Source organism: Lynx rufus, unplaced genomic scaffold (assembly GCF_022079265.1).
Source record: "Lynx rufus isolate CCGP_SWC_20201006 ecotype Redwood Valley unplaced genomic scaffold, mLynRuf1.p SCAF_1, whole genome shotgun sequence".
In the NCBI taxonomy this organism is placed as follows: Eukaryota; Metazoa; Chordata; class Mammalia; order Carnivora; family Felidae; genus Lynx; species Lynx rufus.
Genome location: NW_025814823.1, coordinates 84,539,636 through 84,554,517, shown reverse-complemented (window position 1 = coordinate 84,554,517; position 14,882 = coordinate 84,539,636). Strand labels below are relative to the sequence as shown.

The window sequence follows — 14,882 nt, the reverse complement described above, 5'->3', positions numbered from 1 at the left end:
TACAAATTAGATTTTAAAACAAAGACTGTAACAAAATAAAGAAGAGCATTATATCATAATCAATGGGTCTACCAATCAAGGAGATCTGACAATTGTAAATATTTATACCCCAACTTGAGCACCCAATTTTATGAATCAATTATTCACAAACATGAAGAAATTCATTGATAATAATACCATTATAGTAGGAGACTTTAATATTCACTTGCAACAATGGACACATTATCTTAGCAGAATATCAACAAAGAAACAATAGCTTTGAAAGACATACTGGACCAGACAGACTTAACAGATATATTCAGAACATTTCATCCTAAAGCAGCAGATTGCACATTCTTCTCAAGTGCACATGGAACATTGTCCAGAATAGATCATATACTGAGTCATAAATCAGCCCTCAAGAGGTACAAAAAGATTGAGATAGTACATGCATATTTTCAGATCACAAAGCTATGTAATTGAAGTCAACCACAAAACAAAGTTTGGAAAGCCCTCAAATACATGGAGATTAGAGAACATCTATTAAAGAATGAGTGGTTAACCAGGAATTTAGAGAAAAAATTGAAAAAATAAATGGAAGCCAATGAATATGAAAACATAATAGTCCAAGCCCTTTGGGACGCAGCAAAGAGGAAAGTATATTGCAGTTCAGGCCTATGTCAAGCAAGAAAGGTCTTAAATATGGCGGGAGGCTGTGTGTGCTAGCAGGGCAACATCAGCCACCCACCTGTGTTGGAGCAGGGTTAGCGCTGCACTTGGGGGTTCACAGCAAATGTTTTAATTAAAGCATGGAATATGGAAATCAGAAGAAAAACTAAAAAAGCTAGTGCTTTAGTCTCATCTGGAATTCTGTGGGCATGCCTCTTATAAGCAGTATAATGGCAGAATTTTAAGCCAAGTTGAGAATCTCTTTTAGTAGAAATTTCAAGTATTATTTTTGACTACTACATCCTAGTAACCGTTCAGTTGGTGAAATTGAAGATCTTTCATCAGATCTTCACCAGATCAGAATAAATAAATCAAGAAGGAGGTTTTTCCAGGAGCTGGCTGTGCAAGATTTGCTAGAATTCATATCCGATCACACAGCTGAGAAAGACCCTTGGTTTATTTGGACATGTTGCTGAACCTGAGGCTCGTATGCTTCTGAGCTGCTGTGGATGGCCCTGGCTCTCTTGACCACTCTTCCGAGTAGGATGTCACTGAGATCCCTCAAATGGAGCCTCCTGCTGCTGTCCCTCCTGAGTTTCCTTGTGATGTGGTACTTCAGCCTGCCCCCCTACAATGTGATAGAACGTGTTAATTGGATGTACTTCTATAAATATGAGCCAATTTACAGACAAGACTTTTTCTTCACACTTCGAAAGCATTCAAACTACTCTACTCAAAACCCACTTCTTATCATTCTGGTGACTTCACACCCTTCAGATGTGAAAGCCAGACAGGCCATTAGTTACTTATGGTGAAAAAAGAATCTTGGTGGGGATATGAGGTTCTTACCTTTTTCTTACTAGGCCAGCTGGCCGAAAAGGAAGACAAAGTGTTAGCATTGTCCTTGGAGGATGAGCACATTCTTTAAGGTGACATAATACGACAAGATTTTTTTAGATACAGGTGGGTAACTGAGTTTTGCCCCAATTCCAAATACATCATGAAGACAGACACTGATGTTTTCATCAATACTGGCAACTTGGTGAAGTATCTTTTAAATGTAAGCCATTCAGAGAAGTTTTTCACAGGTTATCCTCTAATCGATAACTATTCTTATAGAGGATTTTACCAAAAAGCCCATATTTCATATCAAAAGTATCCCTTCTAGGTGTTTCTTCCCTACTGCACTGGATTGGGTTCCATAATGTCCAGATATTCGGTGTCAAGAATCTATCAAATGATGAGTCACATAACACCATCAAGTTTGAAGATGTTTATGTTGGGATCTGTTTGAATTTATTAAGCATGGACATCCGTATTCCAGAAGACACAAACATTTTCTTTTTATATAGGATCCATTTGGATGTCTGTCAACTCAGATGTGTGATTGCAGCTCATGGCTTTTCTTCCAAGAAAATTATCACATTTTGGCAGGTTATGCTAAGGAACACCACATGCCATTATTAATTTGACAAAAGCCTAGAGAAAGACAGGATACTCTATGGAAAATATTAAAATTGCTGTAAAATATCCAATGGAAAACTCATGGGAGGGTCACTGTGTTGAGTTGCACTGAACTGAGAGTCATGAAGAACCCACAGACTGGGGACTGGAGGGTCACACTTTGATTCACCTAGACAAAAACCAAGTCAGGCTCTTTAAAGGTGATCAGAAGAGGAATTAAACACCTTATAAAGAAATCTGGGATTTTTGTTAATAAAACTAATAGGACCAAACTATTTGAACATGCCATTTGGCAGACTAGAATTTGTTAAAAGGGTTTCATTGAATTATAAGCTCATTAATCCATAGCAATGAAGCAATGTAGATCTCTACTTATTGAGCATTCTAGTCTGTTAAGGTTTTTGTGTATATCTGACATGAGTTGTCAGTTTTTAAAAATACATAGTTCTGTGTAAAAAACTAAAGTTACACTGAACAAAATTTCATCTGTTTTGGTCATTCAGAAGGTACTTCAAGATGTTACAGCATTTCACTGTTATAAATTACTATTTAATATTACTTAGGACTTCCTTGTGTTTGAATGTTATTATTGTTTCAGTACTGTGTAAAGAGAATAGTGATTCCTACCCTTTTCCATTTGAACTTTTACCCACTTACTTCACTGATGAATTTATTATTTCATAGCTCCATTAATGTAAAGTCATTGGTCATTATTGCATATCAGTAATCTCTTGGACTTTGATAAATATTTTACTGTGGTAATACAGAGAAGAATTAAAGCAAGAATATCTGAATTTTTGTCTTGTTTTTAAAACTGTAATCCCTAGTGTTTATAAGTTACTCTATCTGTTTCATTTTTTCACCTGAAAATTAAGAATAATATAGAATGCCAGGGAGCATGTTTCCTTTTGGAAAGGACTCTGAATGCAAAAAAGAAAAAAAGGACCCTGATGGCCACAATATTGTGAATACTATTATTAATCTGCTCCATGTGTGTTCTCATTAACAATCAATTTGAGAATAAAGAGGGAAAAAAGAAAGAAAAAAAAGAAAGGTCTTAAATATAATTTGACATTACACCTAAAGTAGCTAGAAAAGGAACAGCAAATAAAGCTTAAAGCTAGCAGAAAAAGGGAAATAATAAAGGTTAGAGAAGAAATAAACTATAGAGAAACAAACAACAACAGCAAAAAAAAAAAAAGTAGAACAGATCAATGAGTCTGAGCTGGTCCTTTGAAAGAACTAACAACATCGATAAACCCCTAGCCAGACTTATCAAAAAGAAAATAGAAGGACTCAAGTATATAAAATCACAACTGAAAGAGGAGAGATAACAACCAACACCACAGAAATACAAACAATTTTAAGAGAATTCTATGGAAAATTATATGCAAACAAACTGGGAAATCTGGAAGAAATGAACAAATTCCAAGAAACATACAAACTACCAAAACTGAAACAAGAAGAAACTGAAAATTTGAACAGACCCATAACCTGCAAAGATATTGAATCAGTAATCAAAAATCTCTGAACAAGCAAGAGTCTTGGGCCACTTGGCTTCCCAGTGGAATTCTACCAGACATTTAAAGAAGAGTTAATACTTATTCTTCTCAAACTGTTTCAAAAAATAGAAATGGAAGGAAATCTTCCAAACTCAGGTATGAAGCCAGCATTACTTGGATCCCAAAAACAGACAAAGACCACATAAAAAGGAGAATTACAGGCCAATATCCTTAACAAATCTTGGATGCAATAATTCTCAACAATATACTAACAAATCAAACTCATCAGTACATTAAAGAATTATTCACCATGATCAAGTGGGATATATTCCTGGACTGCAGAGCTGGTTCAATATTTGCAAATCAATCAATGGGATCCACCTCATCAATTAAAAAAAAAGAGATAAGAACCATATGATGCTCTCAATAGATGCAGAAAAGCATTTGACAAAATACAGCATCCATTCTTGATAAAAACCTTCAAAGTAGGGAGAGAAGGAACATACCTCAACATTATAAAGGCCATATCTGAAAGACCCAAAGTGACTATCATCCTCAGTGGGGAAAAACTGAGAGCTTTCCCCCTAAGGTCAGGAACATGACAGGGATGTCCACGCTCACCACTGTTGTTCAACATTGTACTGCAAGTCCCAGCCTCAACAATCAGACAACAAAAAGAAAGAAAAGGCATACAAATTGGCAAAGAAGTCAAACATTCACTCTTCTTAGATGACATGATACTCTATGTGGAAAACCCAAAAGACTTGACCAAAAAACCTGCAAGAACTGATACATAAATTCAGCAAAATTTCAGGATATAAAATCCACATACAGAAATTGGTTGCATTTCTATACACCAATAATGAAGCACCAGAAAGAGAAGCCAGGGAATCTATCCCATTTACAATTGAATCAAAAACCATAAGATAAGTAGGAATGAACATAACCATTCAGGTAAAAGATCTGGACGCTGAAAACTATAGAAAGCTTAAGAAAAAAATTGAACACACAAAGAAATGGAAAAACATCCCATGTTCTTGGATCAGAAGAACAAATATTATTAGAATGTTGCTACTACCCAAAGCAATCTCCACATTCAATACAATCCTTATCAAAATAACACCAACATTCTTCATAGTGCTAGAACAACAACAACAACAACAAAAATTCTAAAATTTGTATAGAACTAGAAAAGACCCTGGATAGCCAAAGTAATGTTGAAAAAGAAAACCAAAACTGGAGGCATCACAATTCCAGACTTCAACCTGTATTACAAAGCTGTAATCAGACAGTATGTTACTGGCATAAAAACAGGCACACAGGTCAATGGAACAGAATAGAGAACCCATAAATGGACCCACAAATGTGTGGTCAACAAATCTTTGACAAAGCAGAAAAAAATATCCAATGGAAAAAAGGCAGACTCTTCAGCAGATGGTGCTGGGAAGACTGGACAGAGACATGGAAAAGAATGAAAATGGACCACTTTCTTACACAATACACAAAAATAATTCAAAATAGATGAAAGACCTAACGTAAGACAGGAAACCATCAAAATCCTACAGGAGAAAATAGGCAGCAACCTCTTTGCCCTGGGCCACACAAACTGCTTACTAGACATATCTTCAGAGGCAAGGGAAACAAAAGCAAAAATTAACTTTTGGGAACTCATCAAGATAAAGAGCTTCTGCACAGTGATGGAAACAATCAACAAAACTAAAAGGCAACCAATGGAAAGGGAGAAGATATTTGCAAATGACATATCTGATAAGGGGTTACTATCAAAAATTTATAAAGAACTTATCAAACTCAATGCCCATAAAACAAATAATACAGTGAAGAAATGGGCACATAGATACTTTTCCAAAGACATTCAGATGACTAAGAGACACATGAGAAGATGCTCAACATTACTCATCATCAGGGAAATACAAACCAAAACCACAATGAGATACCACCTCATACCTATCAGATGGGCTAAAATTAACAATTCAGTAAACAAACAGATGTTGGCGAGGATGCAGAGAAAGAGGAACGCTTTTGCACTGCTGGTGGGAATGCAAACTGGTGCAGCCACTCTGGAAAACAGTATGGAGGTTCCTCAAAAAATTAAAAATAGGGGCACCTGGGTGGCTCAGTCAGTTGAGCATCTGACTTCAGCTCAGATCATGATCTCACAGTTTGAGGGTTTGAGCTCTGCTTGGGGCTCTGTGCTGACATCTCAGAGCCTGGAGCCTACTTTGGATTCTTTGTCTCCCTCTCTCTCTGGCTCTCCCCCACTCGTTTTCTCTCTCTGTCTCTCAAAAATGAACACTAAAACAAATTTAAAAAAATAGAACTGCCCTACAACCTGATGTGGGAAACAAAGGCAGAAGGAAATGGCAGATAAAAAATTTCCTTATGATCTGCAGCCCATTGACAAATACTTGAGGCTGGCAGAGTATAACATTTCTGTAGAAACCACCTACTGTCTAACGTTAATGCTTTGCTAGAAGGAAAAACCTTATCTTGAGAATGGCTGGGCCTCCAGTATCCTGTGAGTCTTTAGCATGTAAAAGCTCCTTTGGAAATTTTCCTTGGATTTTATCTCCCCCAAATCCCAAATATATAACTAGTCATTCCTCATGGTCCTGGGGCAACTCTTCCTGCCCATAGGTCCTGTCCCCGTTCTTTAATAAAATCACCTTTTTTTGCGCCAAAGATATGTCAAGAAAGATCTTGGTTGTTGGCTCCAGACCCCCACCACTCCAAAAAAAACCTCATCCCAAGCCAGCAATTGTGCTACTAGGTATTTATCCAAAGGATACAAAAATGCTGATTTGGGGGGGGGGGGGGGCACATGCCCCCTAGTGTTTATAGCAGTGCTATCAACAATAGCCAAATTATTTAAAAAGCCCAATGTTCATCAACCAATGAATGAATAAAGATGTAGTATGTGTATGCGTGTATCTATAATGGAATGTTACTCAGAGATTAAAGAAAATGAAATCTTGCCATTTGCAACAATGTGGATGGAACTAGAGTGTATTACACTAAGTGAAATAAGTCAACCAGAGAAAGACAAATATCACATGATTTCACTCATATGTGGAATGTAAGAAATAAAACAGATGAAAATATGGGAAGGGAAGGAAAAATAAGATAACAACAGAGAAGGAGCAAACCATAAGACACTCTTGAATACTGAGAAAGGGTTGGGGGTTGCTGGAGGGGAGATGGGTGGGGGGATGGGCTGTGTGGGTTTGGTCACTGGGGAGAGCACTTATTGGGATGGGCACTAGGGGTTGTGTGTAGGTGACGAATCACTGGGTTATACTCTTAAAACCAGTTTACACTGTATATTGACTGACTTGAATTTAAATAAATAAAGTTCAAAACATATGCTCAAATAGCTTAAGGAAGTCATAGGTAGACACACAACTAAAGTAAATCTAAATAATGAAGCATCATCAAATAGATATCAATGTATTAAAATTTTTCTAAATGAAATTAAGTAGAATTTATGGAGTTTAAATTTACTAGGGTGTTTCATCAACAGATTTGAGCAGGCAAAAGAAAGAACCAGTAAAACTGAAGAGAAAACAATCAATTATAAATTCTCAAACAGAAAAGAGAGAAATAAATAATCTCAGAAAGCAGAACACCAACCAATTAAGCATACTAAACATAATGAATGGGAGTTCAGACGGTTACAAGAATGAGGAAAGAATAGCAACAACATTTGAAAAATTGGGGCGCCTGGGTGGCTCAGTCGGTTGAGCGTCCGGCTTCGGCTCAGGTCATGATCACGCGATTCGTGAGTTCAAGCCCGGTGTCGGGCTCTGTGCTGACAGCTCAGAGCCTGGAGCCTGTTTCAGATTCTGTGTCTCCCTCTCTCTCTGACCCTCCCCCGTTCATGCTCTGTTTCTCCCTGTCTCAAAAATAAATAAACGTTAAAAAAAAATTAAAAAAAAAAAAAGAAAAACTAATGGCTGAACACTTTCCAAACTGGTGAATGACATGAATCTACACATCAGAAAAAATCAATGATCTGTAAACAGGATAAAGTACAGACACTCACAGTTAGACACATTATAATCAAACCGTGATAAGCCAAAAACAGAGACTACAGAAAGCTGCAAAAGAGAAGCAACTAATATATGCAACTAATATATGATTATCACTTACAATAATAGCAGATTTCTCATCAGAAATGATAGTCAAGTGCAGTGAGATAATGTATGCAAAGTGCCTAAAAAAGATTTTTCACCCAAGAATACTATAGCTGGCAAACTATTCTTCAAAGTGAAAAACACTTATTTCCATAAACACACATCCTGAGGACTTTTAATGCTTGTAGATCTTCCCTACAAAAGTGCTAATAAAATTCCTTTTGATGAAGTGAAAGGGCGCTTTATGGTCGCTTGAATATGTACAAAGAAATAAAGGTAACTACATGGGTAAATACAAAAAAAAATTTCAAAGTTACGTGGTTTGCAAATATTTTTTCAGTCTGTATCTTATCCTGTTAACAAGGTCTTCTGAAGAATGAATTTTTAATTTTGACAAGGTCTGATTTAATGATGTTTTCTTGGGGAACCTGGGTGGCTCAGATGGTTAAGCATCAAACTTCAGCTCATGTCAGGATCTCACAGTTCGTTAGCCTGAGCCGTGTGTAGGGCTTTGTGTTTACAGTGCAGAGCCTGGAGCCTGCTTCGGATTCTTGGTCTCCCTCTCTCTCTGCCCCTCCCCACCCATGCTCTGCCTCTCTTCCTTTCAAAAATAAATAAACATTTTAAAAAATGATGCTTTCTTTTATAGATTACACTTTTGCTGTCATTTCTAAGAACTCTTCACTAAGCTCTAAGTCCTGAGGATGTTCTCCAGCTATAAAGTTTTATATGTATTATATTATATGTAATATGTTATATTATAGTTTTATATGTAATATTTAAGTCTGTGATTCAAATAAATAAATAAATAAATAAACCTGTGACTCATTTTGAGCCGATTTCTGTGTAAAATGTGAGCAGTTTCTCAAATAAAGTGTGTTCTTCTACTAATAAATTTTATATACCCTTGGTACAAAAATTAGCATATTGGGGCACCTGGGTGGCTCAGTCATTTGGGCCTCTGACATCAGCTCAGGTCATGGTTTCACGATTCATGGGTTTAAGCCCCATGTCGGGTTCTATGCTAACAGCTCGGAGCCTGAAGCCTGCTTCGGGTTCTGGGTCTACCTGTCTCTCTGCCTCTGTCCCACTTGCGCTCCGACTCTCTCTCTCTCTCTCTCTCTCAAAAATGAATAAACATTAAAATTTTTTTAAAAAAAGAAAAATTAGTATATGCATAAAATTACAACAAAGAAAATTAAGGATTTTCATAATCTTACCACTTACAGAAAATTATTTGAAAAAATCATAAAATTTACATTTAGATGTATGTCCTTTCCACTTTCTTTTTCCTTTTTTCTTAGATATGTTTGGATCCCTTCCATTTCCTTTTGAAGATGAGGAAAAGTTTTAAAATGAAACTCACAGGTTAGATCGAATTTCATTCTCTTTCATCTTCATCCTTTGACCAGTTTTACCATTAGAAAACTAATGTTTAGAGAGGGTAAACAACTTGCCTTCAACGTGACCACTAACCTAGCCATCATTTACTGTGCCTTGTTCCATACTGGGCTAAATTACAAAACAAAAACAAAAGCAAAAGCAAAAACAAAAACAAAACAAGACAAAACACAACACAACAAAACAAAACAAAACAAAAAACAACTACTAGAGCACAGTAAAGCAAAGGTAAAATTATTCGTCCAAGGTTTGGGGCTGTCTGGGAAGCCAGGTTCTAAATAACAGGGAAATAGAGGTATCCTAGTGCAGCCCCGGCCTGGAGGTCTAGACAGATGCCCAAGGAGAAATGAATACTTTTATAAACAATAAATTAGGCATGGAGGCTCAGAATATTATACAGACTTTAAGAAGATAGACTTTAAATGTGATTTAAATGTTAAAAAAAAATTTTAATGTTTATTCATTTTTGAAAGAGAGACAGAGTACAAGCTGGGAGGGGCAGAGAGAGGGAGACACAGAACCTGAAGCAGGCTCTAGGCTTGGAGCTGTCAGCACAGAGCCCCACACGGGGTTCAAACCCACTAATGGAGAGATCATGACCTGAGCCAAAGTCAGACACTTAACCGACTGAGCCACCTAGGTTCCCATAAATGTTTTTATTATTAAAATATATTTTTCCACAGGCATTACAATAGAAAATTGGGCAATGAAAATTTCTAGAATAAAACTTTTAAAAAGAAGCTATAAAAGATATCTTGGGGACAACTGGGGTAAATTTGAATGTGAACTGGCATATGATGATATGTTAATATTGACTTTCTTAGGTGTGACTTTGAATAGCCTAATGATGTCTACAACTTTCACATGGTCGGAAGGCTGGGGATGCAATAGAGAAAAAAAGAATGCAGCAAAATATTAACCAATGTATTTACATAGAACACCGGTGTTTATTGTCTCATTATTTTAATTATTCACCATATTTTCAAAATTAAAAGATGCTGGAACAGGAGAGAATTACCAGACTTCCTTCCATAGCAACAATTGCCTGAGTTGTTGTGAGGAGCTAAGAGCCTCCTGAACAGCTCCTCTATGTTACATGTACTGTTCTAAAGGCCTTTTGGACAGCTAGAAGGACTTTTTAACCCCAGGAATATGGCAGTATCATTTATTGCTACCTGCATCTCTAAGTATAGGAGAACAATGCCAGACACAGTCTTCGCTCATTAACCGTAGTAACTTTCACTTCTCATAATGACTTTTGGCCAAAAGAGTCACCTGGTATACAGCGAAGTTTTGAAGTGGAAAGAAAAAAAAAAACTTTCCCTGACCGGGAATCGAACCCGGGCCGCGGCGGTGAGAGCGCCGAATCCTAACCACTAGACCACCAGGGAACACCTAGCAGCAGCGTTTGCAATGAGCTATACTAAATATGTGATGTATGACGTAAGTTGGGAGCATGAGTATGATTGGATACTTTTCAAGCGATTAAACTTTCTCCCTCGCATAATAGCAGCCCTTCCGCCACCGCAGATCCGGAAAACCGGAGGAGGACAGCGGCGATGTGAGAGTCAGAGTACTACTGCTTTCTCAGAAAAGAAACCTCCAGCAGTCACTGGGAAGGTGTTGGGGTCCTTTAAGGAAGGAAACAAAACGCATGTGTCAGAAGTGGGATTCGAACCCACGCCTCTATTCAGAGACCAGAACACCCGCAGGGAAGGTGAGCACCTTGAGTCTGGCGCCTTAGACCACTCGGCCATCCTGACACCCGGAGAGATCGTTGCCCATGTAGAGTCCACTTCCTGTCTGGGCCTGCGGCGCTGCCCCGCCCCCCAACACCCAGGCTGCAGACAATCTTCCTGCCTGCCGCTTGCCTGGAATTCTGAACAATGCCTGGTCTGTTTTGCACCTGGGAATGTCTAACCTCCATCTCCTCGGCAGGGAATCGAACCAGTCGAACCAGGGGCAAGTGCAATCTCACTAGAAAACTAGAGGGGTTCGTGACCACTGCGCAGGCGTCCTACTCAGCAAAGGCAGGAAACGTAGCAAAGGCAAAGAGCATGAGCCAGGCTGCTGCCCACCACGGCGACCTGCCACTCATCCCTGGCCTTCGTTGGTGAAACTCTTGCTAGTTAATACATGGAAAGCACGTGGAAATATACTTGCCAAAGAGTAAGTGGCAAGTGATTGCTGATGCTGTTGTTTTTATTATTAGGTATTTCTGCCCTATCGTCCCAGCCAAACCCATCCTTCAAGATCACTCCTCCTCCTCCGCCAAGTCGCACAGCCATGGTTAGAGATAAAGGAGAAACAGTGTTAAAGAAAAAGATCATTCTATTAAAGAAAATATATATATATTTTTTTAAAGTACTGTAAGGAAGACTTTTTTTTTAATGTTTATTTACGTTTGAGAGAGATAGAGACAGAGTGCAAACAAGGGAGGGGCAGAGAGAGAGACAGAATCTGAAGAGTCTCCATCCAGTCTCTGAGTTGTAAGCACAGAGCCCGACGCAGAGCTCCCAACTCACCAACTACAGGATCATGATCTGAGCTGAACTCAGATGCTTAACCAACTGAGCCACCCAGGAACCCCAAGAAGACCTTAAGGGCCATTATCATGATAGGTGCAGGTACTGCTGCCATGGGGTCTTGCAGTGGGTGGGAGAGAGATGGGACTCAATTCAGACTACAACAAAGAAAAGTGAATTTTATAGCTAAGGAACCAGGTGGGGATCAGTGGATAGAAAATTAGTAGGAGAAAATATCATCAAGGTTAAGGGGGGAATTCTATCTGAAATGGCCTGACAAGATTCTCGCTGAAGGAAGGCCAGAATGATAAGATCTCACATTGGGGATAGTAGAGGATGAGGAACCGCATTAGATATCCAGGATAATCAATATCAAGGATGGGAGATTCTGGCTAAACTTATTTAGCAGGAATCTTGCTAAAAGTGGATAATGAAGAGACAAACAGGGAAGTTCAAGTAAGACCTAGTAGAAAAAGAATTTAGGTGGGCAATTAACAAAACAGTGCAAAGACAGCTAGTGTGTTTTAGCAACCAAAGGGAAAGCCCAACTCCTCTGCTCCAGACTATATACCATTCACTCATCCATTCATTCACTGAGACTTTATTGAGGGTCCGCTGAAAATATAGCAATAAACAAACACGGAAAAGCCCTGCCCTGGAAAACTGACTGCACACGTGTCAAAATTTTATTCAGTTCATTAATGAGGAACTGCAAATGATGTTATAACCAATTCAAAGGAGATTTTGAAGAGTTTTAAAAATAATCAGTCAACCAAAGGAATGTTGAGAAAAGACTGCTAACAGATGGCAGGCAGGTTAATATCCTAAGGATAGGTAATAAACTGTGAGGTTTAAAGATATGATTTTTACTTTGGGGTAATTCTTTTTTTTTTTTTTTTTTACTAGAGAAAAATCAGAGGTATCTCTTGACAAATTTTATTTGTATTGATATAAACAGGAATCTCTGGCCTTGATCTCAGACACAAACCATTTGCATTGCTATCAGTTTTCACCTGCAGATTTATAAAAATAGCCAAGTCAATCAAAGGTGCCCATGGAATCAATTATTCCCCCAAAGGTCTGCTAACCAATGCTAAGCACTCCACTATGAGTACACCTAGCATCTAAAAGTACAAGAGTTGGACAGTAAAGCAGTCAAAACAGATTTTATTCAGGAACTATTACAGTAGAGGATATGAAACTTCATATAGAACTGGGCTCAATTCTAAATACAGCAAGGACAAGCAAGGATTTGAGTCAAGGAGTAGAATGAGAGTCAGTGGATGGAAAATGATTGAGAAGAGACAGGAGTACAGAGGTTCTTACTATACTGACCTAACAGGATGTCTGCTGAAGATATCACCTGGAGGATGGGGGGATGAGGAACTTGATTAGATATGAAGGGTGATCAGATACCAGGGTGCGGGATTCTTGATAAACTGACCTAACAAGATTATTAAAATTAGAATCTTCAGCTGTGGACAAACTAAGGTTCTGTGGCTCCAGTTTTCCTGTTCCCCACCCAGTCTGGACTACCAGGCAGCTACCTTTTGCATTACAATGGCCTCGCAACAGGAGTGTGGATCCAGCTCAGCCCCAATGCCCATCTTGTCCCAAAGCACCAATTCTAGGGACTCTTCTCCAACGCCTGAGATTTATGGACCTGAAGAAAATTAATTCATCCTTGCAAATGTCATCTGTTGAGACACCTCACATGGAGACTACCTCTCATCTTCCTTCTTCCATGGATCTGCTTATTCAGGACAGCCCCAATTCTTTCACCAGTCCCAGACTAAAACTACTACCTGCTTCCATAGAGGAGAGGACAATGAAGAAGGAAGATACGGTCCAGGGCAAGAAACAGAAGATCAAAACAGTGTTCTCTCAGACCCAGCTATATGTACTCAATGATAGATTTCAGAGACAGAAATACCTCAGTCTCCAGCAGATGCAAACTTGCCAACATTCTGAAACTTAGCTATAAGCAGTTTAAGACCTGGTTCCAGAACCAGAGAATGAAATGTATGAGATGGCAGAAAAACAACTGTCCAAAGAATAGCAACAGTGTGACTCAGAACAGCTCAGCAACTACAGAATATACAGGCTTCTATTCCTATCACTGGGGATACCTGATGAACACTTTTGGAAATCTTCCAAAATGGAGAAACCAGACCTGGAACAGCCAGTCTTGGAGCAACCATTCCTGGAACAGTCGGAACAACTAGGAACAACCTGGAACCTGGAATAACCATCGGCTCCACAACTGTGAAGAGGAATCCCTGCAGCCCCAGATCCATTTCCAGCAAAATTCTTTCTAATGGGGAAAAAAAGTGTAAAAAAGCAAACTGCTAAGCATTCTAGTATCCAGGAAATAATGGATTTATTCCCAAATTACTCTGTGAACATACATCCTGAAAATGTGTGACGATGAGTATATTATTCATTCTCACTTTGGGCAGTGGCTGCATTACTTTTCCTAGGACTTGTCTTTTAGAGTCCTATAATTCTGCCTTGATATTCTGTTTTTCTTTATGTTTATTGTGTCAATTGATTGGTATGATTGGACTCTAATTAAAAAGATTTCAGTAGCATTGGCTGCTACAGACATGATAAAAGATGTTTCTGTCTGTAGATACCTAGATATAATACTAGTTTGGGTATATTAGGCTCTAGAATCTAACCTCAAGAATAGAAAATAGTTGGGATGCCTGGGTGGTTCAGTTGGTTGCGTGTCTGACTTTGGCTCAGGTCATGATCTTATGATCTGTGAGTTCAAGCCCTGTGTCAGGCTCTGTGCCAACAGCTCGGAGCCTGGAGCCTGCCTTGGATTCTGTGTCTCCCTCTCTCTCTGCCCCTCCCCTGCTCATGCTCTGCCTCTCTCTGTCAAAAATAAATAAACATTAAAAAAAAGTTTTAAAGAATAGAAACTAGAAATGCAGAGCTGTGTGATAAAGGATTATTTGTATTTTCTGAGATTGAGAGGCTTTATTTTTAATAACCTCAGTTGTTACAGTGAAGAGTTAAGCTGTAATACACTTCAATGATTTCCTCTGCCCCTTGTGCTGTTTTACTACAACTCTTAATTTGTTCATTATTCTAGTATTTGTAGAAAGACATTTTGCATTTTAATGTATCATGATAATAGTACCAGTTTGGCTGGTTGGTTTATAGGTTTAAGTACAAATATACAA

The 14,882-nt window shown here is 38.5% G+C and overlaps 2 non-coding genes and 2 pseudogenes across 2 annotated transcripts; 2 read left to right on the top strand and 2 right to left on the bottom strand.

Moving 5' to 3' along the window:
• The first annotated feature begins 1,028 nt into the window (after positions 1-1,028).
• Positions 1,029-2,115, top strand: LOC124518499 (UDP-GalNAc:beta-1,3-N-acetylgalactosaminyltransferase 1-like; annotated as a pseudogene).
• An 8,370-nt stretch (positions 2,116-10,485) lies between these two features.
• Positions 10,486-10,557, bottom strand: TRNAE-CUC (transfer RNA glutamic acid (anticodon CUC)). The gene has a single exon. It is a non-coding gene; the product is annotated as a tRNA-Glu (tRNA).
• A 22-nt stretch (positions 10,558-10,579) lies between these two features.
• On the top strand, positions 10,580-14,009 carry LOC124508855 (homeobox protein NANOGP8-like; annotated as a pseudogene).
• On the bottom strand, positions 10,824-10,929 carry TRNAL-CAA (transfer RNA leucine (anticodon CAA)). Its single transcript has 2 exons — positions 10,892-10,929; positions 10,824-10,869 (listed from the first exon to the last, which is right to left on the bottom strand). It is a non-coding gene; the product is annotated as a tRNA-Leu (tRNA).
• Positions 14,010-14,882: the final 873 nt, after the last annotated feature.